Source organism: Gopherus evgoodei, chromosome 1, assembly GCF_007399415.2.
Source record: "Gopherus evgoodei ecotype Sinaloan lineage chromosome 1, rGopEvg1_v1.p, whole genome shotgun sequence".
NCBI lineage: Eukaryota > Metazoa > Chordata > Testudines > Testudinidae > Gopherus > Gopherus evgoodei.
Window position 1 is genome coordinate 127,310,176 of NC_044322.1, and position 21,521 is coordinate 127,331,696.

At 44.8% G+C, this 21,521-nt stretch overlaps 1 pseudogene; it reads right to left on the minus strand.

Annotated features, from left to right (window-relative positions):
• Nucleotides 1–5,415: 5,415 nt before the first annotated feature.
• LOC115643247 lies at nucleotides 5,416–15,616 on the minus strand (annotated as a pseudogene).
• Nucleotides 15,617–21,521: the final 5,905 nt, after the last annotated feature.

Here is a 21,521-nt window from a genome sequence, read left to right on the forward strand (position 1 = left end):
AAACTCTCAAAGAGCCCTCCAGAACAGGGGTGAAATGCAATGGCAGCACACAATATGTGTGAATCGAATCTTGCAATGTTGTTGATGTTGTGCCGTAATTGCTGTGTGTGTAAACGACCTATAGAGCTGTCAGCTAGCATCTTTACCAGCATCGAATCTACATGCAAAAACAGAGAAATGGGAAAGATAGCTTCTATCCCAGTTCATTTTCTGGACACTGATGGCAGCCTCAGCCATTCAGTAGCCTCTGGATGTCACAGAATGTTACACTAAAGGGACCACTCCTAACTCGCATCGCTCATCAGAGCAGCAAACCTACCCTGACTCAGAAAGCTTCCCAGGGACTGAGGTGCATCTTGGGTGTCATCCTTTTCATTGTCCACATCCATTAGGGACTCCATTATTCCAACAACTGAAATGGATTTAGGAATCTACAAGATTGAAATACCCCCCTGGGATCCTCAGAATCACCAACCAGTCCTGCCAGGAGTTGACCTAGGAGAATAACCCTGATTCAATAACTCTGATTGTCACGCACAGAGTCAGCTCCTTAAACAGCCTTTCTGTGAAGACATAATGTCAGGGGCAGTAGCCTGTTCAAAGTAGAGAGGATGAGTGGTCCAGTGGTTAGGTCATTATGCAGGGACTTCGAAGGCCTTGGTTCAATGACTTTCTCCACCACAGACTTCCGGCAAAAATTCAGGGAAATTATTTAAATTGTTTGTGCCTCAGTTCCGCATCTGCAAACAAACAGGGAAATAACAAATAGGGATAATAGGGTTGTTATGAGTATAAATACATTAAAGAGTGTTTGGTGCTCTGATACTACAATAATGGGGAACATTTAAGTACCATAAATAGAATATCCTAATATATCTTCTGTTCTACCATCTTAGTCAGCTCTTCCAGCTCTATTGCCACTTCCCAAGGGCATAGTGAGGGACTGTTCCTTTGATCCAGCCTCAACTCATACTGCAACCACCTCCTTAATCAGGACAAATTCCTAACTATAGACTGTTGGTTAGTCCTTGGCTTGGTATAAATCAAAATCCTTATTGTGCTTTCAGTTATTCCTTACTCAGCAAATTCCTACTGAGACAGTGCAAAAGGGGACTGAGTCCAGACTGAGTCAGAATCTCAGTGTTTGGCACATCGGGACACGGCATGACAGAGAGACTATACCACCATGAGAGCTGGACAAATGCTGCAAAAAATTATCAGGAATATCTGTTTACATTCTTAAATTTTCTTTGGAGGTGTTTGTGTTTCTTGTGTTCGCTTCCCACAAACATTCAGTTGATTGATTTTGACTAGTCCAAAAGCTCCTGGGAATTTATAGCTCAAATTTCAAATTAAGCTCAAATTTTAAATCGGAAAAGCAGAGTCATGCCTACTGAAATAGAGAACAGTATCATTTCTCAACATTTGAATATCAAAGGATAGACCAAAGGAAATTTGAGGAAAAAATTAGAAAATTCACCAATCTGTGAACAGAAAGAGACAAAATGTACAGAATACTTTATCCATTACAAATTATTCATTCAATTCTAATCATAACATATAGCTGCCCTGTCAGCATTGTCTCCGTTGCTTCCTAGACTTCACCTCTCCACACATGAATCCAAGCCCCTCAGCCTCTCTGCTACAGTTCTGTTGTGTCTGTCTTTCCACCCCAGAAAACTAATGGCTGAATTCAAACAAATTAAAACAGAGCAGATGTAACAACCCAGCTGGAGCCTGGTCTCAACTGCCCCTCACAGAACCCAGAGCCGCACATTCCACTGGGTTGACTTTAAAGTGGCAGGAGCCTCACAGCAGAAACAGCACAAATTCCATTTCCCTCACCCTGCAGGATATGTTACCTTGCAGTGAAACCCTGGAACTGCTTGGCTATTGCAGAAACATCTAAGGTCTCAGGTAGCACAATTCTGTTTGGATGGCCTGATGCCTGTGGCTCTCTTATGCCATTCTTGAGTCCAATGGACCTTGTTTCAGGAAATAGCTGTGTTGAAACTTTGACAAGGATAAAACTCATTATTATTTGTGTTGTGGTAGTCCCCAAAAGTTCCAGCTCCATAATGTTAGGTACTTGCAGCTAGGTCCACAAAGTGACTTAAATGCCTAACTGCCACTTTAGGTGCCTAAATCCAACATTTAAGCACTACTGAGAGCCTCAAACCCTCACCGAGCTGCTGCCTAACACTGTAGATGCCTACATTCCCTAGTCACCTAAGTTTCCGCTAGTTAAGTTACTCAGATGGCTAAGTTTCTGCCAGTGCGCATACACAAAGCTGCCTAATTTTTGACACTGCTAAGCCATTTCTTTCCCTAGCACACACCTGCACTCCGGTGGGATTCTCAAACTAGGCATTCCCCCACATATCTTGTCAATGAAGTCAAAGAAGGAAAGAGAGAGAGAGATTGATTCTATAACTCGGTGTCTAGGGCTTTCACTTGGAATGCGGAAGAACCAAGGTCAAGTCCCTGCTCTAATTAATATTTAATTATTTATACAAAGTGGAACAGCTTAAACATTGTATCAGTTCAAGACAAGCTTGTAGCAAAGGCACAGACAAAATAGGGTTGCCATAGATGTGGCTTGCATCATGCAAAGCAGTAAGGAAGATATTGACAAAGTACCACAAAATGCACCACTTTTCACCAGGGCCAGTGCAAGAAAGTTTCGTGCCCTAGGCGAAACTTCCACCTTGCGCCATCCCCACCCAGCTAACCCAGCCCCCCCACCCGGGCAGCTCCCCCTCATCCTCCACAGGAGCTACCCCCCCTGCAGCTAACTCTGCCCACAGAGACACCCCACACCACAGAAGCTAACTCCACTCGGGGAGCCAGCCTTCACGGCAGCTAACCCCGTCTGGGGAGCCTGCCCCAGCTCACCTCGGCTCCGCCTCCTCCACTGAGCACGTTGGAGTTGCTCTAATTCTCCTCCCCTCCCAGGCTTGTGGCGTCGATTGGAGGAGAATTAGAGTGGGGGCTGTGTGCTCAGAGGAGGAGGCAGAGTGGAGGTGATCTTGGGTAGGGAGCGGTTCCCCGTGCGCCCTCCCCCTTACTGCGGGCAGCCCTCCCCACACCCAGGGCTGGTGCTACCATTTAGGCAACCTAGGCAATGGCCTTGGGCACCAGAATTTTTGGGGGGTGTTATTTTGCTGGGGGGGTGGCACGCGGGTCCGGTGGACCTACCGCAGTCATGCCGGTAGACGGTCCGCTGCTGGAAAGGCTCCGGTGGAGCTGCCACAGTCATTTTGGCGGATGGTGCGCTGGTCTAAAGGCTCCGGCGGTCATCACTGCGGCAGCTCCACTGGAGCATTTCCAGCAGCGGACCGTCCACCGGCATGACTGCGGTAGGTTCTCCAGGCTACGGGGGGGTGGAGAAATGGCCATCCGCCTAGGGTGTCAGAAACCCTGGCGCCACTCCTGCCTGCGCCCCCCCTGCCCTAGCTCACCTCCACTCCACCTCCTCGCCTGAGGGGACTTTTAGGTGCCCCCAACCACTAGGCGCCCTAGGTGGCGCCTAGTTTGCCTAAATGGTTGCACCAGCCCTGCTTTTCACCAACATGCCACACTGGCAATCAGAAAAATGTATGAAATTGGAGAATATCTCACGGGAGAGGAGTTTCACAAGGACACAGTGTGCATTTGGGCTACAATACAGAATAAGGACAAGGATAGTGATGAATAAAGCCTGGCACCTGGCACACAGGGTCACAAAGCCACTCACTCAGCTTTGGCCCAGCTACCTCCCATCATCATGACAGAGGGGAGGCCAGGCCAAACCTGAGAAGTGCTGTGACCCCTGTGACAGGTCACAGTGCCTAGAGCAGGGACCCCATCATGGTCCCCATGAGACAGGGCAGGCACATTCTTCACCCCCCTTCACCATAAGGCCTACCACACACCTCACCTGGGACCAAGACCCAACCTGCCTCAGAACCCCCCACCCTGAGCAGGGCCTGATTCCCCTGGGGGTGGGGGCAGGAACGGATAAAATAAAATAACAAGAAATGCCAAAAATCTAAATGAAAATGATAAAAAATAAAAAGATTTTCTTGGGGCTCTACTGTTGAAGCATATATAACTATTTTTTATGACTCCAGAAGAAATAGACATGAAATTGGAAATTCGCTCTGGGACTCAAGTAAACTTCATCCCTGAGACAGTATATAGGAAGAATTTATCACCCATTATGACACTAATATTACCTATGTCAGTGCAACTAGCAATATATGGAGGACATCCACTCCACATAGTGGGAATATGCAATGTTAAATGCAAGTACAAGGAAAAAATGTTAGAATCTTGATTTCTGTATAATAAATATGACAGCAAAACCAGAATTAGGACAGATAGTTTTAAAATCATTACGCCTGATAAAAATCCTAATGTCAGTGGAATCCATACAAGGACATCTCAAAGCTGAGGAAATTAAGAAAAGATTTCCTGATGTGTTTGAAGGCAAGGGATGTCTACCAGGATACAGCATAATTAATCTATCTACAAATGCAGTGCCAGTAGTGCATGCATCATGATGTCTGCCATTAACCATAAGGTCCAAAGTGAAGAAGGAACCGCTAGATATAATTGAAAAGGAGGAGGAACCATCAGACTGGGTTAGGTTGATGGTTGCAGTAGAAAAGAAAAAAACACTGGGGTGATCCAGGTTTGCTCAGACTTGCAAGATCTGACCAAAGCAATAATGCAGGAACACTACAGCCTAGAATCCTAAATGACATCACTCACAAACTGTTTGCAGGAAGTGTATTCAATGTATTAGATCTGGATATTGGCAGATCAGACTGGACAAGCAAATTAACCACTTTCAACACTTTGTGTGGAAGGTGGTGCTTCAAAAGTAAGCCCTTTGGCATGTCCTCTGCACCATATTCAGAAAAAAGGTGCCTGAAATATTCCAAAGACTGATAGGAGTTACAATCATAATCAATGACATTCCTGTATGTGGCAGCACCAGAGAGAAGAGACAACAGAGTTACAACCAACACAATCACAATCACATGATAACACTATGCAGTGATGAGCTGCGAAAATCTTAACAATCGGTTCCATATAAAAAGTTCTGATTTAAGGGATGTTTGTCCACGGTATGTATTTTTTGTACCTTTCTCCATAAGAAATGGCAACGCATTGAATCATTGGGAGTCATACTTAACAATAAAAAAAACATTTGTACATGTTTATTACAATAGAAAAAAAGTATTGCTTTATTACATGAATTTAAAATACATTTGAAAAGAAGAAAATATAAAGAGATGTATGAGTAAGCAAACAATAATAAAGAATGAAATGTCTGTTATTCTTGTATTTTAAAATATTACATGTGAACTACTTCAGTTATTAAAAAAAGTAATATATTGATGTTGAAGTATACAATGCAAGAACAAACAACATTTTAAAGAATATTTAAGTACATTTATTACTAATTAGGTAGTAATTTCCAAATGGCTTCTTGATCTTCTCCATAATCTTTGGTGTTGGATACACGAACTCTGGTATCTAATGCAGATCGATGACTTCTCATCCATGATTTAACATACGCTATTGGGTTCCTGGAACTTAGTGGTTTTCCCAACAAATTGATGGTCATAAAGCTTGAGATATGTTTAATTGTTAAATTCGTCCTTTTATTACTACAAATAATATTCATCAACGAAAAAGTTCTTTCTGCTTCTGCAGAACTAATTGCAATTGTGTTCATAATATGCTTTGCTTTCCTTATTGTTTCCAGATCAGGAAGATTTTTTGATTTAATGTTATTGTCTACATAGCCACAAAAATCATTTAAATTGACTACAAATTTTATGAATTTACTTAATTCATGCACTTTTTTTCTCCTGATTTCCAAGATAACCTGACTTCTTCAATATTCCATGAAGTGGGATCCATAACATTGAATAATTCAACTATTTTAGGTGTATTATGAGAATGACCTAAATTATCTTCTTTATATGTAATGTGCTTTTCGTTTGATAACCTTGCCTTCAGTTTTTCAATAATGCACTCTATTACTTTGTCTTGTGGCAGTGATTTAAACCTTACATTATCTTCAAATTCTATGCATTTAAAAGCATCACTTTCTATCATTTCATTAATTTTATTGACGTGTATACCAAAACTATCTTTTAATTGTATGAAAAAAACCAGTCGTTCATTTGATTAGTTTATCTGCCTTTGTTAAACTCAATTGTCTCGCTTGCAGTGCATTTGATAATAATGCAAGTTCATCCAAAATGTCAATCATTAATGCCAAGGCTTTTAAAAATTATTTGTTTTTCAATATTTTTGCCATGCCAGAAAATTCCTGATTTTTGGAAAAGTAAGTATAAAGAGCTGGATAAGCTCTCCAGACCACTTTGACAGCTCTAAGGCTACAAGAAGCCCATCATGGACCAAAACCATGGCCTATTTTGATGATTTCAATACACAGTTCTTCAGAAACTTGTTTAAGTTCAAACTGACTTTTATTTGACTGATGAAAAATTGCATAAATCTTGTCCAAAAAAATCTTGAAATGGCTTTGTCAAGGTTTTTTCCCCACTTTGAACTTTAGCGTCCAAAAAGTGGGGACCTGCATGATCACTTTTAAGCTTAATTATCAGCTTACATTTGGTACGCTAGTGTTTGGCACACTTCCTGTTCCCCCAAAACCTTCCCTGGGGAACCCAAGACCGAAACCCCTTGGATCTGAACACAAGGAGAAATTAGCCTTCCCTGTCCTCTTTTTCCCCCCAGACTTTCCCCTCCCTGGGTTACCCTCAGAGGCTTCACTGATCGAAACTCCTTGGATCTTAAAACAAAGAGGAATTAACCTTCCCCCACCTCCTTTTCCCCCCACCAATCCCTGGTGAGTTCAGTCTCAATCCCTTTGGGTCTTAAAACAAGGAAAAAATCAATCAGGTTCTTAAAAAAGAAAGCTTTTAATTAAAGAAAGAAAAGGTAAAAATTATCTCCGTAAAATCAGGATGGAAAATGTTTTACAGGGTATTCAGATTCATATAACCTAGAGGGACATCCCCTCACTTAGCCTGAGATTCAAAGTTACAGTAAACAGAGGTAAAAATCCTTCCAGCAAAAGACACATTTACAAGTTAAGAAAACAAACATAAGACTAATCCGCCTTTCCTGGCTATTACTTACTATTCTGAAACATGAGAGACTGATTCAGAAAGATTGGAGAAAACCTGGATGTACGTCTGGTCCCTCTTAGCCCCAGGAAAGAACAATGAACAAAACAAACAGCACAAACAAAGACTTCCCTCCACCAAGATTTGAAAGTATCTTGTCCCCCCATTGGTTCTCTGGTCAGGTGTCAGCCAGGTTCACTGAGCTTCTTAACCCTTTACAGGTAAAAGAGTCATTAACCTTTTACCATCTGTTTATGACAGGCTTATTTCATTTATAGCATAATCTAAAGTCAGTTGTAGCCGATGATTCAAACAATGCCAAATTATAATGTTTGGAAAATCTTCAATCAGTCTTGCAGCAACTCCAGATTTATGTCCAAGCATGGTGCTTGTGCCATCAGAACAAAATCCGATTAAATTTTTCTTTAAATATTCTGTGTCAAATCCTGTATCAGTTAAAGTATGTCTCAAAGCATTATAAATATTTTCTGCTTTTGCTGATTCTAATTCCACTAAATCGAGAAAAATTTTTGGTGAAGAATCTTGTAATTCACATTTTAGAAGAATTACAAACACAGTTTTACTTGAAATTGTAGAAGCTTCATCAATAATAATACAAATCTTTGAATAGTTTTTGATGATTTTACTAAAAATTTGTTTTCTTATTAATTCAGCAACAATTCTGATGGCCGAAAATCGAGAATGTAGGCAGTTCCCTAAATCAGTTTCATTCTTAATTTGTAGCTCTACTTCATCCTCCATATCTGACATTGGTCAGTTTCTTTTTACTAAGCTGTAAACGATGTTGAAAATTTTGCTGGTTATTGTAATTTTTTTTCAGTAACTTTATCAATCACTGTAGTGAGAGGTTCTTTTTTAGATTCATTTAAAATATTTATAACTCTCAAATGAGAGCTTGATTCGAAATGTTCCTTCACTTTTTTTCTTAACGAAGCTTGCTGAACTTTTTTTATCAGTTCCAGGTGCTTTAATAGTACACTTTTGCTGTTCCGAAGAAATGTGTAAAGATTTTCCTCCAAGGACCCCCAAATGTGACGACTTTGCACAGTGGGAACAGCCAAGTTTTTTGCCTTCAATTATCAAGCCATAATATTTCTTTAAAAAATATTGTGCCTGCTCGGAAGTCCAACAATTGGGTACTACATTTTCACAGTCATGTAAATCCTTTTCCACTATGGACACATTTTCAGATGATTCAACATTTAAGATATTTTATTCACCAAAATTATTGTCATCAGCTTTTTCAGTAATTAAATCATTATTTTCACTACTCGAACTACTGACTAATGATTTTGTCATTTTACTGGAAAACCAGTCACTAATGCTTTTCTGGCATTTCATTATGAAGAGTAAATAATATTGAATAGAAAACTTTAATCTTCGAATAACAGTCCAGTTAGTATTACACACCGAAATATCACACACAATTTACTAGAAGCAAACAGACCAACTATGACTGGTTGTGTTGAATTGCATAGAAAACAGTTGCACAAGTGCCTGAACAAGGCAAGTGCTACTTCAATTAATTAACACAAGAAACAAGATGTTGTCTCTCTTTCTCAACAAGACAAACTTTGGGAGCAATGACATTTGACTCACATGCGATATCAACATAACGAATGAGGCAAGTGCGACCCTTTAATATAATTAATAAACTACCCTGGGAGCAAACATTGTCAGGGCTAGCTTTAGGACGATTCCATCGATTCCCCCGAATTGCGCCCCGTGCACAGTGAGAATCCCTTCCTTGACTAGAGGCGCCTTTCTAATTTTTACTTATCCGGCGGTGCTCCAGGTCTTCGGTGGATTCTTTGGAGTCCGCTTGGGGCTCTGAGAACTCCAACTGGCAGCTTGTTTGCAGAAAGTGACCTAGACAGAATGTGTGTGCAGATACTTGGATGGCTGCAGCAACTGCCTGCAAACTCCACAGCTAGTTGCTGCCAGCCAGCCCCAGACGGCCACCGGGCACAGCACTGCCAAGTGCTACCCGGGCACAAGCTGCTCCATTTGGCTTACCAGGGGTAGGATGACCAGATGGCAAATGTGAAAAATCAGGACAGGAGGTGAGGAGCTTATATAAGAAAAAAAAACCCAAAATTGGGACATCTGGTCACCCTAACCCAGGACCACGGACCCTGCCCCACTAGCCACCGCTTTCCTTACCAAATGCTATTGCAGGAGAGATCTGAACCCACCCAGAGGCATAACTGGGGGCTGACTCTCCCCTGGAGGATAAAAGGAGCCCCACCACACACATCCTCTCCTGGGTCCATCCTTCCCTCCTGCTCTCATCACACAGGCTCCTCCAGGAGCTGCATTCGGAGGTTTATAAATTATAGCTCAGCAAACAAGCTGCTGGCTGCCAGGAGCCCTAGGCAGCCAACCCAAGGCACGACAACTACACAACCACTGCACAACAGCCCCGATCTACACCACACTCAACAAGCAATCCATTGGGCTGCAAGAATCCTGTGCAGGCCCAGCAGAGCATATAGCACCTCACTCCCAGCAACACAACCCAACACACTCCTCCTCCCATACACACCATAAGTGACCTGAACTGCACAACCCCAAGTATTATATATCCCTTCCCAGTGCACAACGCCCAGCCCTCACACCCACCACTGTGCAGAATCTCTCCCAGCCGCACAACTCCCCTGCTACACAGCCGCCCTGCAACAAGCAACTCTGTCTGGCACACACACTATACACATGTCCCCACTACAGCACTCCTCGAACTAAAAAATGCACAATGCTTTGAGCGGAGGATGGGGGAAGGTGGAGTCGGGGCCGGGGGGGGGGGGGGACACATCCTTCTCGTGGGGCAGGGGGCCCCTGCAGGGCCCAGGGCAAATTGCCCCACTTGCTCCCCAGGCAGCCTTAGAACTCGCAGCTCCCCCCACCCCCTTACCTTGCCAGCCCCTCAAAGCAGCAGGAGGACTTGGGAGCTCAGCTGAGCTGCCTAGCTGCTGGCGGCTGGCCACACTGCGGCTCTGCGGGGGGGAGGGGCCGGGGGCAGAAGGAGGACATCCTCGTGGGGTAGGGGGCCCCTGCAGGGCCCGGGGCAAATTGCCCCACTTGCTTCCAGGGTTGCCCTGGAGCTCGCAGCACCCCCTTATCTTGGCAGTGGCTCAAAGCAGCAGGACAAGCTGGAGCTCAGCTGAGCTGCTCAGCTGCTGGCGGCTGGCCATGCTGCAGCTCTGCGGGGGTGGAGGGGGACATCCTCGTGGGGCAGGGGGCTCCTGCAGGGCCCGGGGCAAATTGCCCCACTTGCCCCCCGGGCGGCCCTGGAGCTCGCAGCCTCCCCCTTTTGCCGGCCACTCAAAGCAGCAGGACAAGCTGGAGCTCAGCTGAGCTGCCTAGGGCGGCTGACCATTCTGTGGCCCTGCGGGTGGGGGGAGCAGGGAATCCTGGGAGCTCAGGTGGGGGACAGGGCGGTCCCGTGGGCCACATCCAGCCCACGGACCAGAGTTGTTCTCCTACCTGCCTGGCTCTTTAACTGCCGGTTCTCTACCAGCGTCTAATTCTAGCGAACCGGTGCGAAAGTCTGCAGCTCACCACTGACCCTATGGCTGTGCCTACAAATACAACTCATAGACTCTAGGACTGGAAGGGACCTCGAGAGGTCATCGAGTCCAGTCCCCTGCCCTCATGGCAGGACCAAATACTATCTAGAACAAGCAACACTCACTCCAGATAAGAGAGAAGATTTAAACCCAAAGAGTGTAAGGACTATAATACCTCCTAATACTGTTATTGAGCAGGAATATTTGTAATGGCATGTCTAAATTTCTTTTGTTTATGGGGGTGGTGTTTGTGTGTGGGGGGGAGTATTGTGTTCTCGCACAGTTAGATAGCTGATACACTGCCCCTTTAAGAAAGGCACAGAAAGTGACTGATAAACTGTGTGTGTGCGTGTACACTGAGCTATGCTGCTGAGAGCAGTATGTTTTGGCAAAGCCTTGTTAATAACAGCCTGGTTAGTTTACCTTGTCCTGTGCAGATCTTCATTCCTGGGAGCAGTCCAAGGGAAGGCAGTACAGCTTCACCAGGAGAGGCTGAGAGACACCTACCCAAGCACAGCCAATAGCCTGGTGATTGGTGCACTCACACTGGATGTGAGACACCTGTTTCAAAGCAGGCAGAGCAGAGTTTTGAAAACAGGTTTCCTTGATCATAGGTGAGTGACCTAATCAGGGTGGATCTCTCTCTCTCTAACTTTTTTGTGAGAAAGGGCTGACTTGGTGAAATCCCAGGAGAGGGTTCATGGCTGAGAATTTAGAGTGGAGAGGTGTGCTCAGAAGCCACCTACTGGATCCCATTCAATCTCTGGTCAGAGGAGGACTTGTAGCTCAGTCCTGTGGAAGACCCAACTTCAATTCCCCCTTCTGCCTGAACAGGGCAAGTTGTGAACAAGGGTCTCCCATCTCCCTTAGGAGCATGCTGTCACCACTGAGCTAGGGATCTCAATCTCTCCTGTTAAAGCTGTTCCACTGGGTATAACCAAAAAGTCATTGAAGTAGGGGTATTTGACCCTGGCTCTTCTAGTGAGTGCCATAACCACCAGACTACAAAATCATTCTCATGCTCAGTGTCTTTTTTGGCCCAATGACTCTTTAAGTATTTGTACATAGTGGAGCAGCTTCAACAGGAGAAATTGAGAGAGCGACACATCAGACTATTCCACAGTTTAGTAATATGTGCACTGCCCTGTAAGCTAGGTCTCCAGGCAAGGGTTCTAATCAGTATTAAGGCAGACAGCTCCAGCTGCTTTTGTATAGAGTGAGACCAGTGCCTAACTCATTCTCACAAGAAACACTTAGGTGCCTAAACTTCCTGACTCCAGGAGAGGGGCTTCTGGTTGTGGGTCACTTGCTGAGATAGGAGTCTCCCTGCAGCCTGGACTTAGGCACCTATCTCCAGGAGCGGGATTGCGCTTAGCATTTCAACATGGGCTAGCTTAGGCTGCTCCCTGCCTAGAGTACTGTCTTTTGTGGATTGCATTCTTAGGTGCTGCTATCTCCCCATGCATTGTATAGGGGGCCTAACTCAGGCTTTGCAGATTACCTTAATGTTCCAGTGATTTTTGTAGTGCCTAAGAGTTAGGTTTTGCAACACTGAGCATTGCAACATTTAAATCCCATTGTGGATCTAGGCCTTAGTATCTCTGTGGCTCAGTTTCTCATCTGCAAAAAGAAGATAATGGTACTTCCCTACCTCATAATCGTGTTATGAGGATAAATGCATGAAACACAGGAAGGTGCACAGATGCCACAGGACTATGGCATACAAGATACAGAGAGCTTTGACAGAGTAAGTGCATATAGTGCAGGATATGGAACTATATTAAAAAAATAATCCTGTAGCATCTCAAATTGTTAGATTATTTATCAGAAGGGAAATGAATGCTTGGAAGCCTGGTGTATTGGTTTGTTTTTCAGGGAATTGTGACAGTCTGCTGAAGACATGCTTTGCTAAATACCTTACTGCAGCTCCCTGACCTTTTCAATAGTCTGTATTTTCATTGCCTGGCCTGTTTATGTATTCCAGACATATTTGTTGGGCATTCACTGCTTTACTTGAGGTTTTTGATAATAGAAAATGCTTTGTTTCTCACAACAAATACTTTTATGTCCCTAAAAGTATGTTAGTTTAGGCTGAACCAGTCAATCAAAATTTAGCATTCTGGAAAGGTCAGATTTCTGCCATTATTCACAGAATATATTTAGCATTCATATTCTGGGATAAATTGTTTGAGTGACAAGGACAACAAACTATATAAAAAGGAGACAAATGAATTCAACGTAGCTTTTGATGTGAATACAGAGTAAAATGTGACTATTTTTGACATAGACTTATAGAAGTGTTATTGTGGAGACTGTGCAAGCATGGTCTTGGACAAATAAAGACTCCAGAGCTTAGTCTTAGTAGCTGGGCTGGGTACTGGGGAGATACATGAGGGGACAGGATGAGGAAACCTTAACTTTAGTAAATCTTGATTTTAGCAGCTTTTGATCCGGTCTCACATGACCTTCTCATAAACAAACTAGGGAAATGCAACCTAGATGCAGCTCCTATATGGTGGGTGAAAACTGATATAAAAACTGTTCCCAGAGCGTAGTTATCAGTGGTTCACAGTCATGCTGGAAGGGCATAATGAGTGGGGTCCCGCAGGAATCAATTCTGGGTCTGGTTCTATTCAATATCTTCATCAATGATTGAGATAATGGCATAGAGAGCACACTTATAAAGTTTGTGGATGATACCATGATGGGAGGGGGTACAAGTGCTTTTGAGGATACGATTAAAATTCAAAATGGACATGGTCTGAAGTAAATAGGCTGAAATTCAATAAGGACAAATACAAAGTACTCCATTTAGGAAAGAACAATTAGCTGCACACATACAAAATAGGAAATAACTGCCTAGGACAGAGTACTGCAGAAAGGGATCTAGGGGTCATAGTGGACCATGAGCTAAATATGAGTCAACAGTGTAACGCTTTTACCAAAAAAGCAGACATCATTCTGGGATATATTAGCAGGAGTGTTGTAAGAAGACATGATAAGTAGTTCTTCTGCACTACTCCAGGCTGAGTAGGCCTCAGCTGGAGCATTGTATCAAGTTCTGGGTGCCACATTTCAGAAAAGATGTGGAGAAATTGGAAAAGTCCAGAAAAGAGCAACAAAAATAATTAAAGATCTAGAAAACATGACCTATGAGGGAAGATTGAAAAAAATGGGTTTGTTTAGTCTGGAAAAGAGAAGATTGAGAGGGGACATGATAACAGTTTTCAAATACATAAAAGTTTATTACAACGAGGAGGGAGAAGAATTGTTCTTCTTAACCTCTGAAGATAGGATAAGAAGCAATGGGCTTAAATTGCAGCAAGGGAGGTTTAGATTGGACATTAGGAAAAATTTCCTAACTGTCAGGGTGGTTAAGCACTGGAATAAATTGCCTAGGGAGGTCGTGGAATCTCTATCATTGTAAATTTTTAAGAGCAGGTTGGACAATCACCTGTCTGAAATGGTCTAGATCAGTGCTGGGCAATCTGTGGCTAGGGTGACCAAATGTCCTGATTTTATAGGGACAGTCCCAATTTTTGGGTCTTTTTCTTATATATGCTCTTATATACTCCCCCACCCTTGTCCTGATTTTTCACATTTGCTGTCTGGTCACCCTACCTGTGGCCCAAGGTCCACATGTGGCTCATCCTGGTAAGCTGATTGTGGGGCTGCAAGATATTTTGCATCCGACAAAGTGGGTATTCACCCACGAAAGCTCATGCTCCAATACATCTGTTAGTCTACAAGGTGCCACAGAACTCTTTGCTGCTTTTAAAGATATTTTGTGGATGTTGACCATCTGCAGGCACAGCCCCCCGCAGCTCCCAGTGGCCGTGGTTTGCCGTTCCCAACCAATGGGAGCTGTGTGAAGCGACGGGCTACAGGGACGTTCTGGCCACTGCTTAATGAAGCTCCCACTGGCCAGGAATGGTCAATCATGGCCCCTAGGAACTACCTGCAGATGATCAATGTCCGCACAATGTCTTGCGGTCCACAATCAGCTTACCCTAATGGGCCACATGTAGCCCATGGGCCACAGGTTGCCCATCACTGGTCTAGATAATATCTAGTCTTTGCATGAGTGCAGGGGAGTGGACTAGATGTCCTCTTGATGTCCCTTCCAGTCCTATGATTCTATGATAAACCTACCCCAGTGCTGAATTAGTATTCCCTTGCCCTTCCCTCCAGTGGAGGAGGATGGAAGAATCCGCACAGAGGTAGATCCCCATCCTGCCCTGCTCTATCTTCCTGAGAGCTGCAGAATGCCTACTTTCTGGGCTCTCCATGATGCAGTGGGTTTGCATCTCTTGAATGGCTTCCTCATGCAGTGGTTCTGCTTCACAGGTCCCTCCACAACCGATTTATATTCTGTGAAGCCTTCCCTATGGGAAAGTTTTGCAGAAACTTAAATCCAAGCCCTTTTGTTGATCAATAATATAGTCCCTTGATAGTGAAACATGGAGCATCTGTAACCTTCTCAGGGAGCGCATTGTGTAAAATATTCAAGAAAAGTATGATGCAATATATACTCCTGTTAAAGACATATATCCAATGTAAACACTGTCTGATAAAATATGAGAGAGAATTTTGACCACTTCAAAATTTAAAATGGGCACTAAAAATCAGTGCATAGCTGGAGAAAATATGTATGAAGATAATTGACTGATATTAAGAGCATATAATTTTCTTAAGTATGCTTAAGACCAAATCAATAATGCGTATATAAAGGGAAATGTAATTATTTTGTATTTTCCATATACTCGCCCCATCAATATTCAGTATATCATCTTGTGACTGACCTCTTATTCTGTGTTTGGCACGGATAGGAAAATTCATGAATAATGATTGAATGTCATAAAGATCCATCACCATGTACTCATCATCCGCTTATCATTTACCTGTATGTCAAGTCCATGCCCTATGATTTGCAGGGCCACATTTTAAAAATGACATTCATATTGCTTCTAAGATTGTACCAGGTCTCCACATAGGTACTTCTGCAGCCACATGAGTGCATGTTCATTACTTGTATATCATAAGAAATAGTAAAGAAATTTAATTCTCAGTTTTTAAGAGTCAGCAGTTCAAAAGGTTAGTTAGCTTAGATTTCACATTCAGCCACACACTAAGAAAACGAGGATTTGCAGCAAAATTTGCCATGAGATGATATTTTATCCAGACAAATAACCTTTCTGGAGCCTTTTGTACTTTTACCAGAGAAGAGGGGTAGAAATTTGGTCTGCTTTCCACCTTCATGCTCCAACTTTAATTGCTTTTCTTCAAAAGATTCCTGCTTCTAAAGAACAGAGATTGGTGTTCTTCCTTTGATCTTGTTTTCCCTTCTGATTCCTGGTATATTCAGCTGCTTTATTCACCTGTTCACTCTCAATGGAGGTCTTTGTTTCAAACAACAGATTTGCCTTCTGATTTAGTGCTTAATTTAACTCATTTATCTTTTCTTCTTTTTTTGGCTATACATTCACAGTTCAGAGATTTTTTAAAAACTTTTATCAAGGTGTGGGAGTGGCATATAAAATATTCTATCACAATCTTAAAGTACCACACAAGCACAATATTAAGACACTCTTCAATATATGTTAGATTTAAAAAGAAGACGCACATGTTTGAGAAAAAAAGGATTGGAAGGAATTAGAAGTCAAATAACATTTTTGATCAGTGGATCTATTAAACTAGAATGAAAGTACTTTTGGCTGGCTAGGTTGAAATATTTTCTTGTATTGTATAGTCCCATGAATAAAACAAAATCAGGGGGGTTTATGTATGTATTGTTTTCTTACCCTTCTCTCTCAAGGTTACTACAAAAACTGAGGGCTTATCCACATGGAGAAAATGACTGACAGAACCTTAGTGGAATAGCTTATTCAGCTATAGCTATGCTAGTCAGCTTCCCCATGGAGACAAGATCTCAGGGTTGCAGTATTTATGTTCTTCTCAATAACGTTTTTCAAGCCCTGATAACAACTGCAGAAGGGCTAACATCACACGTAGTAATGGCCATCTTTTCTCTTTATCAGACAAACTTATACTCTCAGACAGGAATAATTTGTCCAAACTACTGATCATTGATCTGTTGAGTGGGACCTACTGTATTAACAGTAGTCAAGAAACTGCTGCACTGTGCTTATTTATTCCATACAAAAGTCTATATTGAAACAACTTTGATGCTGGAAAGTCAAGTGCTCAGAAGATCAGAAATGTTAAAACTGAGGTGACCTGTGAAACCTTAATTCAACCTCCTTGTGCATATGGATTTTGACACACTACCTAATTGTATGATCTCATGCTATTTGTTCCACAGAACCATAACTCATTAGTACTCAGGAAGAAGAAGATTCCTTCCCACACGCAATTATAATAGAGCTGAATGTGTAAATGGTGTTTTGGTTTGGTGGCTGAACTGAAAATTCGGAGGGGAGGGGGATTAGATTGGACTGACTGAAATTGATGTTTTTCCCACTAAAAGAAAACATTTTGTTTGGGTCAAATGAAATGTTTCATCATTTCAAAAATGTTATTTTGAAAGGAAATGTCCATTTGAAATGACACAGTTCATTTTGAAATAAAATATCCACACAAACTGTTTTGACTTTCTCTAATTTTTTCCCCATTTTTTATACATGTGAAATTTTTCAACATATTCAACCCAACTTTGTGTTTTAGTCACTCCAAAACTGCTTTTTTTGAGGTGGAGAGGGGGAAATTTACTGTTCATCCAGTAAATTTCATACAGCTCAAAGCTATAGTATTGCTCTGTGTGGGTGTTCTGAAACACTGTGAGGATCAGTGGAGTTTGGGAGCACGTGCAGTGCTGTGAGGAAGGAGCTGGAAGATACAGTTTAAAATTTCTGGCTCATTCAGATTCTATCATAGTATTTTCTGTAGTTTGTGTCCGCCAAAACTGGACTGATTTTCACAAATACATCAAAAGACACTTATCTGACCTTAGAACTATTCCGCCACCAAATGTTAACTTCCAGTTTCCCCCATTCCTGCCATAACCTTGGCAAATATTTTACATCTAAATTTTGGCCACATGTATCTGTTGCTAACACTCAACAGTTTGAAACTGGTGAAATATAATGTTTAACCTGATTTTCCTAAAACTTAAAATAATAAATAATTATAATAAACAAATAGATTAGATTTTTATCTGCATCACATAAAGACTAAAAAAATGTGAAAAGTCAATAACATCACTGACCAAATTCATGCCATATCAGCTTTGATTGACACCTGATGGGTTTTGTCTAGGTAGTGAGGTGACGTGGTTCCCCGCTGCCCTGGAGAGAGATGAGTCCCTCCAGACACCAGAGTGGGCAGAGCCAGGGAACTCTGAGCCCGCCCCACACAGGGTCAGGTGTGGCACTGGAAATAAAAAAGGCCAGACCCCAGAGCTCATTGAGAGAGCAGCCATTGGGGAGGCCAGACGCCTCTGGCTTAGCTCACGATTGGGAAACCCCAGCGGCCTGCGGTAAACCTAAGGACTGGCCCAACCTGCCCCACGCCAGCTACCTGGAGGAGTTGCTGAGCTTGTTCCTTGCCAGCTACCAGGAGGAGTTGCTGAGTCTGCTCCTCACCAGCTATCCCGAGGAACCCGTGGTGCTAGATGCCCCTGAGGACACCACCCTGACCCAGGTATCTCAAGAGGGGGAGTCTGGAAGTAGCCTGGGGGCAGCCGATCCTGGTCTGGCTGCAGCAGGGCCAGAACCCATGTCAGCGTGTTGCGGCCAGGATCCCCACTGACACAGCAGGGGGTCTTCTATTGCTGCTAGGGCCCTGGGCTGGGATGCAGTGAAGTGGGTGGTCCTGCGTCCCCCATGCCACCCCACTCACAGGTGGCAGTCTCCTTCTCTCCCAGGCCCTTTGGAACCTAGAGCCTGGGCTTGCTATTATATACTGTTATTGCTCAGCCCCTGCCTGAGGGCACGAGCGCCTGATTCACCATTGCCCCACCCTGACCTAGGGCCTGGGTTTACTGTGTTTATTTCTACCTTCACAAAGGCCTTGGAGGAAAACTCCCGTGGCCGGACTAGTTCCCCGCAAGACCTATTCCCAAATTTAGTGAGGCGGTGTGGTTCCCCACCACCCCAGAGGGAGACGAACCCTGGCTAACCTCTCTACACATGGTGGAAAATGTGGGCACAATCCCTCGACCACTGTGAGAAGGGATCTGTGGGGGGGATGTACTCCGGTAAGAGTCAGGAATATGGACAAATTTATCAACCTCCTGAACAAGAACCCAGCACCAGCAGCAGCAGCAACAGCAGCAGCAGCAGTAAGTGGCCCAGCTCCAGCAGCAGCAGCAGCTCATTCAGCAGCTGGGAGCACAGCAGCAGCAGCTGATTAGGGACCCAGGGATTCAGAACCAGGAAGAACAGCTGGGACACATGGCCGGGTCACCCCACACCACTGCACCAGTGAGGCTGACCAAGATGGGACTTGATGAGGACCCTGAAGCCTTTTTGGTAACTTTTGAAAGAGTGGTGATGGTTGTGGGGTGGGCTGCTGACCAATGGGCCACTCTCTTGTCCCCGTACTTGACTGGGACAGCCCAAACAGTGTACAGAGGGCTGTCTACAGAGGATTCAAGGGACTATAGCCAGGTAAAGACAGAGATCCTGGACGCCTTGGACGTCAGCCTGGAAACTTTCTGGCAGCGGTTCCAGAGCCAGACCTAACCCACAAGCACCAGACCCCGGTTGGTGGCCCAAGAGCTGAAGGAAGCGTGCAAGCGGTGGCTACAGCCAGAGTGGAGGACAGCAGATGAGGTCATGGAGCAAATTATTTTAGAACAGTTCGTATATATCCTCCCAGCACGAGGAAGGGCCTGGGTGCTTCACCATTGGCCAGCAATGCTAGCCGCCACAGTCGCATTGATGGAAGGCTTTCTCGTGGCCAAAGTGCTGGTTGGGCCAGTTACCAGAGTGCACCCCCCAGGGCCAGAGCGCCCTAACCCCAAAAAGAAAGGAGGCACTCAGACTGAAGTGCAGAGCCTCCCCTGCGGGCAAGAAGGTCACTCAGGGCTTTGGGCCAGACGCCCTGAACTCCTACCTTGACAAGGATCTGCACCTCCCCTCCCAGTGTTGAGTGTCCCGAGGACCAATCAGAGTCCCCCCAGGGGCCCAATGGGAGCCCCCACCTGGAGTCATTGACCAGAACTCAGGCCCTGTTTTGTACGTGGGAAATATGGACACTTGCAGTGTGACTGTACTGAGATGGACTGCAGCTTCGGCCACGTCTGTGTGGGAGAGACCCAGGCCCGGCTGCCACAGGTCCCCAAGATCACTGTTCTGGTCGTTGTCGGGGACCACCCCAACCCCTGGCCCTGATCAATTCAGGTTGTGGCCAGACGCTAATCCGTGGGGTCACCTGGGAACGATCTGGCTGCAATGCATCCAGAATGACGTGTGGCCATACCCCAGTGCCCAGGTCCTGCTAACGGTGGCCAGGGTCACAAGACAGATGGCTGTCGACCTGGCTCCTCGACAAGCCTACCCAGTGATTCTGGGATGTGACTGGCTGGCATTTGAGGAGATCCTCCACTCAATCCCTGTGCTGGAGGGAGATTGCCCCGAGGCCCAACCGGAGGAGGAGAAGGAGGAGACCCCGGACCCCAAGGGAGGGACCGAGGAACCCTGGACTGGCTATCAAACCCTGCCTTTTTCCACAATCAAAGAGCAGACCGTACCCTTAGTCGGGCCTATGGACAACTAGCTGCTGTCGACAGGACAGTGATTGACCGAATTGCGCAAATCAGTGGCCCTGTTTTGAGCTACACCAGGACCATCTTCACTGGGTGGAACGGGATCCCTGCACGGAAGAACCACGGACCCAGCTGCTGGTGCCTTGGTGCCATCGACGAGCAGAAATGAAGCTCGCACATGACATACCTCCTGCAGGGCACTTGGGCCATGAAAAGACCCTTGCCCAGATTTTGACGTGGTTCTTTTAACCCAGCATTCACCAGGAGGTGAGGAACTATTTTAGCTCCTGCCCTGAGTGCCAATTAGCAGCTCCCCAACGGGTACCCAAGGCCCCCTTGGTTCCCATGCCCATAGTGGAGATGCCATTTGAGTGGGTGGCCATGGACCTGGTGGGCCCATTCCCAAGAAGTGCCGCGGGATTCCAGTATGTGCTGGTCATCGTTGATTATGCCACCCATTTCCCCGAGGCCATGCCATTGTGGAGCACCACCGCCTGAACCATCTCCAGCAAACTAGTGAAGGTCTTTGCTGAAGTTGGCCTACCCCGGGAAATCCTATTGGACCAGGGCACCAACTTCACCTCCTGGCTGTTGCAGCAGCTATGCGAGCTCCTGGGAGTTAAACAGTTACGCACTTCCGTCTACCACCCACAGACTGATGGGACCAGCTACTCCCACCCTTACTGCTGGCAATCCGTGAGGTACTCCAGTCATCAACAACATTTTCCCTGTTTGAGCTACTATAGGACTGCCGCCCGTTGGGCCTATTAGACTTAATGTGGGAGACATGGGAGCAGTCTCTATCTCCAACCCAGGGTCTCATGAAGTATGTTCTCCAGCTCCAGGAGCACCTTGCTTAGACCAGAGCCCTAGCAAGTGAAAACTTAAAAGTCGTGCAGGAATTCTAGGCATGAACCTATAGCCAGGAAGCGCAGGCTCATGCCTTTGATCAGGTGATCAGGTCCTGCTCCTCCTACCATCGAGCAAATCGAAGTTGCTGGCCCATTGGCGGGGACCCTATGAGGTGGCCTGGAAGGTCGGGCCAGTCACCTA